This window comes from Cololabis saira, chromosome 1, assembly GCF_033807715.1.
Source record: "Cololabis saira isolate AMF1-May2022 chromosome 1, fColSai1.1, whole genome shotgun sequence".
Taxonomy (NCBI): domain Eukaryota; kingdom Metazoa; phylum Chordata; class Actinopteri; order Beloniformes; family Belonidae; genus Cololabis; species Cololabis saira.
In genome coordinates, this window is record NC_084587.1 from 171438 (window position 1) to 179309 (window position 7872).

Genomic DNA, 7872 nt, shown 5'->3' on the forward strand with positions numbered 1-7872 from the left:
AGACATCTGGACCTGAGTTACAACAACCTGCAGGATTCAGGAGTGAAACATCTGAGTGGATTTCTGGAGAGTCCAGACTGCAGACTGGAGACTCTGAGGTCAGACATGTTTTAGTTGTGTGTTCAGATGAATCTGATGTGAAAGTTGTGTTGACACTAACCTGCAGACATCAGGCTGATCTTCTACTGATCCACACTGACCATCTGACTGCTCTGAGTTCTTCTTCTCTGCTTTAGTTTCATCTTAAACTTCCTCTTCTGATTCATTACATAAAACTAAACATGTGAATGTGTCAGACAGGAACAAATGAAGAACCAGAGATGTGTCTGAACCTGGAATAAAACATCTGAACAAACTAGAGTTGACTGGGAAATTAGAAAAATACACTTGATCCAAGATTTAAATACTGTAGGTAACACTAGAAATGTGATATTTATAATTTGTATTCTATTCAGAAAAATGTCAATTATATCTTGATCTTAAGGTCTTTTAAGAAACCAACTGAAGATAAAGTTCCCAGATTGATCCAGGATTACATATTGTATTCCAGACCTCCAAAGTCATCTCCAAATCGTTTTCAAAATCTCTTCATGTACATGGACCTGCACAAATACTAGATAGAGCAAAAGCGTTTGCTGTTTTGTGCAGTCCACCCTCGTCAGATAAATAGTAGAGGGTGCAGCTACTTTTTTCATTACACTGATCGAAGACGCCGTGAAAGTCGTCTGACCTTCTATGTGGGGGCGCAGTAACTCCTAAAGGGACAGTAGCGATGACCGCGACATCCTGAAGTTCTCACACCATTCCTCTGGGACAACTCCTTCATTTTCTGAGTTTTCTCACCAGCGAGCGGTTCGCCCTGGTCGGATCCAAACACAACGAGAACGCCGTTGCCAGGCAACCCTTTGTCTTGGTTGGAGATAAAGTTGATGTAAAGTTGCAGAGCTCCGAGCATTCCTTCTCCTCTGCTCCTCCACATAATACAGCAGTTGTGAATGCAAATGAAATAGATGAAAAGTGTTTGCACAAACATAAAAACCAGCACTACTTTAACAGCATCCATCATGATCACAGCGGCCAAACAAACCGTAAACTCATGACGCTGGTGACGTTTCTGTCCATAATGAGACGTTCTGAAGCCTAAATGTCCGTTTCTCTCCGTTTACAAGCAAATCTCTACTTTGGCCGGAGTTTTCAGGAATGATGGTTTTTGGAGACTTTGAGCTTCGTTTTGGTGTAAACGAACAGTTAAAACTCATGAAAACAGCAGCGTTGTTGCTGCGTGTAAACGAGGCCTCAGACCTGGACAGGTTGGACTGACGGCTACAGGTGGAGCGTCAAAGTGATCGTCCTGACAGGAAGTGTCTTAGATCCTCCCGTGTGGGTTTAATTCAGAAATGTCCTTTAATCAAGCAGATCATTAGTTGTTCAAGCAAAGACTTTTCAAGTGCAAGCGATACAGAACCTGATGTTTAGTTTCACACAGACTTCAGAATCTGTTGAATTAGTCTGATAAATATACAGAATTCAATCATTCTTATCTTTAACTAAAAGTAAGATATTAACTGATAAACTCATTTGTAACAGAATTATTAGGTGTTTGCAAGTTAAGTCAAATTATAAATGACACATTACTAAAAGTAAAGTATTTTAATATATTCTGCTCTCAGAAAACATAATTTTAACTCTTTATAACATACAAGGATCATTATGATAAAAACCTCAGGAATCCTGCATAAATGATATAAAACTGGACACATGATATAAAGTCCAGCAGTTCTCCACAGATCCATTCTGGTGTTAATAATTGTTGCTAGATCAGCTTCTGATCTCTAAACTGCTGCTTTGAACAATATTTGAACATCAACACTAATCAAAAGGATTGGTGTGTATGTTGGTGTTTTCATCTTAATCTAGTGTCAGACTTGGACCAGAAAAGCTCAGGATGTTCAGTAAAGGTGAACATGTCAGAGGAACAACCAGGAACCCACATCATGGATGTAACAAAAGTGTAAAACCTGTTTTATAAAGTCCAGATACGGTGGTGACCCACATGGACCTGATGACAAAGTTGTTCTCTATCGTATCGAGACTATCTCTCCACTCCGTTACATATTCCATATGTACGGGGATTGATCCCCCTGCTGTCAAGGTACGTGGATATTTCTTTAAGACACACCGGCTTGCCTGGCCACGCCCTTAGGTTTACCTATAAAGCACCTGTGCTGGCGTGTAATCAGTGATTGTTTGATCTCCACCTGAGTCAAGGTGCAAGTGTGAGACGATCCGTGTGACAGAGAAGTGTGAGTGTGAGGGTGCAGCGTGAATCCACTTACCCACCGTAGCTGTGGTGGGCGTCTGTCTCCGGGCAGCCTCCCTGGATTGCTGTTCCCTTCTTCTTCTCCAGAAAACGCACAGAGACGCAGCCGTGATCCCATTCAGGCGTATTGTCCATGGTCTTGTGGGCTGACGCGTCCGGCTGGATCCGCGCTGTTATTCCGGTCAGGAGACCGTGATTCATCCTCCCGGCGTATTGCTCATGCTGTGTGAGCTGACGCGTCCGGCTGGACCCGTACTGATCCCCGGTCTCTCCCGGCGTATGGCCCACGGTTTCGTGGGTTGACGCGTCCGGCTGGACCTGTGTTGATCTCCGGTACCTTCCGGCGTATTGTCCATGGAATCGTGGGCTGACGCGCCCGGTTTGGATCCGTGCTGGTTAAGGGCCAGTCATGCGGCACCCGTCTGCCTCCGACACGTGAGGAGACGCCGGTGTGAGAGCGGTCCGTGTTAAGCGCCGGCTGAGTCCGGGTCGGCTGACAGCGGACGTCCTCTCCTTTCTTTTTTTTATAAGTGCAAAGAAAGAGGCGAAAAGAAAGAAATAGGCTATCAGGGAAAAAAAGCAAAGCCTCCCATATTGGCGCAGGCTTGTCGTGTACCTGAGCCGGTGTAAACAATCAGTGATGCTCCGGGCGCTGCGGCCCCGCCCCCTGATTGCGCAATCATGGCGGCCCAGCGGGGACAAGGCTCTTGTGTGAGCTGTGAGGTTCCCATGCCTCTGGAGGATGGTCACGATGAATGTATTGAGTGTTTGGGACCTCAGCACGCCTTTTGGCCAGAGAAAGCCCACAGTCATGCATGAATTGTTTTATTTTAGGATGCTTCTGGAGGATGGTCACAATTAGGAAGCCAATTTGTGGCTCAGCGGTAGCATCGCCGTCTCTCATGTGAGAGATCGAGGGATCGAACTCCGCTCAATGAAGTAAACGGTCGTGCATGAATTGTTTATTTTTCTGCACGTACCAGAGAGGTCCGTTGTAGATGTTTCCCCGGGAAGCGGGCAGGTTCCCCTCTTTCTGAGATGCCCGAACGGAAAATTGGGAAGTCGAGGGCTGAAGTCGGGCGGAAGATGAAAGCTCTTCGACCCCACATTTAAATGAGGTTATGGGAGGGCAGCCAGGGCTCTGGGTGTGGCCCCCCCTGACGACCTCACGGCGAAAAGAAAAAGGCCCACCTCTCGGTTTGGGGGAAAAAAAAAAAAAAAAACTGAGGAAAAAGGCCTCTCCCTCAGAGGATCCAGTTCTCCTCTTCCGGCGTATTGCTCATGCTCTCGTGAGTTGATGCGGCCGGTTGGAACCATGCTGGTCTCCGGTCCCCCTCCGGCGTATGGCCGTGCCGGTCTTCCGGTCAGGCGACTGTGATTCTCCTCCTGCGTATTGCTCACGCTTTCGTGAGTTGACGCGGCCGGTTGGAACCATGCTGGTCTCCGGTCCTCCTCCGGCGTATGGCTCATGCGCCGTGAATTGACGCGGCCGGTTGGAACCGTGCCGGTCTTCCGATCAGGCAACCGTGATTCTCCCTCCTGCGTATTGCTCACGCTCTCGTGAGTTGACGCGGCCAGTTGGAACCGTGCTGGTCTCCGGTCCTCCTCCGGCGTATGGCTCATGCTCCGTGAGTTGATGCGGCCGGTTGGAACCGTGCCGGTCTTCCGGTCAGGCGACCGTGATTCTCCCTCCAGCGTATTGCTCATGCTCTCGTGAGTTGACGCGCGCGGTGGGGCCCGTGTGGTGAAAGAAGAGTCTCCCTGCGACTCCGCTTTGGCTAAGCCCCGTGGTGAGTGCAGCGTGTTAGCTCCCCTCTCCCACCGACACATTGTGGCGAGGGCAGCGTGTCCGCTCCCCTTTCCCACCGACACGTTTGTGGAGGAGGCAGCATATCGCTCCCCTCTCCCACCGGTACATTTGTGGTGAAGGCAGCGTGTCGCTCCCCTCTCCCACTGGTGCATTGTGGCGAAGTCGGCGTGTCTGCTCCCCTCTCCCACCGGTTATTTTGTGGTGAAGGCAGCGTGGCGCTCCCCCTCTCCCACAGGTGCATTCATGGTGACGGCAGTGTGTCCGTTCACCTCTCCTCCGACACGTTCGTGGGCCTGTCCCAGCAGGTTACTGACGGATTCGGGGGCTGTTCTGTCCCTCTACCTTCTTGGCCTGTCCAAAAAGGTGCAGGGGGGTCCTGGGGGTTCCAATATTGCAGTGAGCTTCGGTCTGCTTCCCCAGTCCTTCCATTTGATTATGTGATTACGAAGGAGCAGGTGGGTGGCTACAGGCTGAGCCTTAGCATCCTCTTGGGTTAGTAGACGCCACTTACGGCTGGCCCAGTCTCGGCTCCAGCAAAATGATCAAGTTTGGTTCTTATGCAGCTCAGTCGTTGCAGCGGGCATGGCCAGTAGCCGCACCGCACAAGAGGCGTCGTGCTCTTCCAGGCGCCCCAGGGGCTTCTGGCGGCCAAGAACAGAGAAAAGAGAGAAAGAGGAAGGGCGTCCTCCCCCTAGAGCCGCCATCGGGGGAGGAGAGGGGGACCGGCTCAGGGGTCCTCCAAGCTCCCCCCTCCCTCCTGACCTTTCCCAGACCCCAGCCTGCCGGCAGCCCCTGTCGATGGTCCGTCACAGGGACGCGTGGTCGGCTTTGGGGGCGGTCCCATGGGTTGTTTCCTCCATGACCATGGCTACCGCTTACAGTTTCTCACGGACCCCCTCTGGCGAGGTTGGCCGCTTTCACTCCTGTGTTCGACTCTCAGCATGCAGAGGCTCTGCGGGAGGAGTTGTCCTCCCTCCTGGAAAAACTTGCCATGAGGGAGGCGGAGTACGGGGTTCGACAGGCAGGATATCCCTGGCTCCCCGTACATTTGCCCGATGTATGGATGCGGTCCCCGCACCCATGAGGCTGCAGGGGCTCCGCATCCGCATTTACCTCGATGGTTGGCTGATCTGTGCGGTCTCGGAGGAGCGTTGGCGCCACCATGTGGCCCTGCTTCTGGGGCACATTCAAACCCTGGGTCTGCGCTGGGCTCACGGGAAGAGCGAGCTCGCGGCCTTCTCGGGTGACGACCTTCTTGGGTACGGTTCGGGACTCCAGGAGGGCGGTTATCATGCTGACTCTGTGTCAGCATGACCAGCTTGGCCTGCCTCGGCCACTTGCAGCTGCCTCGGGTCGGCTGGGGGCTCTGCCTTCATCTCATGGGCCTGTTGGCAGCCACGGTGCAGGTTGTCCCTCTTGTCCTCCTGTATATGCGACTTGTCCAAACGGTCCCCGCTGAGCTTGGGCCTGTGTCCACAGATGTCCCGTCAGATTACAGTTGTGGTTTCTCGGAGGCTCCACGAGACCCTTCCTGGTGGAGGGGTCCGGCCGATTGGGCATACAGGGGTGCTCCGGGACCGGTGGTGTCTCGCCGACTGGTTTTACAGACGCACCCCGATTAGGCTGACGCGCTGTCCACGAAAGGCTGTGGGGTCAACATCCGCTGGAGCGGTCGCTGGATTTCCCAGCACATTAGCGTCTTGGAGCTGACGGCTGTCCTTTGGCACTCCGACAGTTCCTGCCAGGACTGAGAGGTCACCATGTCGTTGTCAGGACCGGCAGCGCAGTCGCAGCGGCCTATAGCAACGGGCAGGGGAGTCTGCGGCGACTCCCCTCCCTATATGGCCTCGGGATCTTCTCCATGCCTTCCCTCTGTTCACACTCTTCCGACCCCTCCTTCACGGGATTAGGTGGAAGGGGTGAGGCTGATTCTAGTGCCCCCCCTCTAGCCCCACATACTGTGGTTTCTTATGATTCCACCTCTCCTGGTCGGCACAGCATGGGTTATCCCGCTTCGGCGGGACCTGCTGGCCCAGGCGGGCGGAGCCCTGTTCCGTCCCTTCCCAACGGAGGCTCGGGCTGGTGGCCTGGCCCCTGAGAGGGACGGGCTCCTGGCTTGCACAGTGTCCGTGCAAACGGCCCTACTTTTACCGAGGGGGGGGGGTATTTACCACTTGGTGTGGGACTCACTAGATGGATCCCCGTTCAGTCTCTGCCCGGGGCGTCCTGTCATATGCTTTGTAGTAAACAGTTGCACTGCGGTCTCTGTCCTCTTCTGAGGTAGGACAGACATCTGAGCAGCTCCTGCCCATGCTGGGCTCTGTCAGGGCCTTGACAGAGTACATGCGGCGCACGCAGGTCTTCAGAAAGGCTATCGGCTTTTTGATTCGACTCGAGCTGTGTGGGCGACCCTTATCAAAGTCTCGACTGTCCCGCTGGATTGTGGACACTATTCTGGAGACTTATGTGTTCTCAGGTGTGCCTGTCCCGTCCTGGGTTCAGGCGCACTCTGCGCGTGGCGTGGCCATCTCAATGGGCCTTGTGGGAAGGGGCCTCTCCCGCTACCATCCGTGCGGCGGCCACATGGTCGTCTCAGTCCACGTCTTCGCGGTTTTACCGTCTGCATGTTACGGCCAGCCCGTTCTTTGGCGAGCGGGTGCTGGATGTGACTCAACGGTAGGCGGCGACATCCTTTTTTGTCTCCTTCGGTCATCCTGGCGTCTGCAGGCCGATCTGAGCGGCTGCCCCGTTCTCCGTTCTTGGTCAGTCTTGCAGGTTGCAGACTGTCCTGGGCGGCCCGTCTGCCTCTCAGGCTTGGCCTTCTGCGTTCGCAGGGCCTTGTCCTGTTGGTATGTAAATGGTGTAGGAGTGTCACTTTTCGGTGTACTGAGCTGTGTGCTGCACCGTCTCCTCACGGGGTGTCTTAAAGAGTTCCCCGTACATATGGAATATGTAACGGAGTGGAGAGATAGTCTCGATACGATAGAGAACGTTTGGTTACTTTGTAACCTTGGTTCTCTGAGTGAGAGACTATCTCTCCAGCTCTTCAGGCCGCTCGGAGACATGTTTCGATCAAACTATCACTGATTACGACGTGGAGGACGTCACTGATTACGACGTGGAGGACGTCTATATATTCACGGGCATGACGGTGGGCCTGGTGATCCTAGGGCTTGGCGGGGTCTGGATGCTACAAAAGTTGAGAAAAGTGAGAGCTGATCAGGCAAAGCTGCTCTCTGGCCTCGCTGACATCCAGGGGAGACTGACCAGTGTATGGTCGGAGGTGTCCAAAGCTCGGGAGGAGATGAAGTCAGTACGAGCGGAGGGGGCAAAGGCGGCTAGAGAGCCAGAGGACGGCGACTAATCAAAATCTGCATTGACACACGCACCTCCATTGCAAAGTGGATTGCATGCAAAAAGAGGCTTGGACATAAAAATAACTGAACAGTGGACACAGTAGTAAATCACAGGAACGGTGATCAGGATGAGTGGACTGGACACGTGTACAAACATACATGCTATCTGGACTGTGAAGGATGAAATTAGACAAATTGCTATGTGGTAAACTATGTATCTTACTGAATTCTGTTGTTGATGTGATCATGAATCTTACATAGAACGGGGCGGGACTTTGATAAGCGTCAGCTTCTCCCGTACCCTTTTCGTCATGTGCTGAGTATGCAATGTATAATGTTCTGGAGATGAAATGTGTCTATATAAACATGCCGAAATAAACGAAATA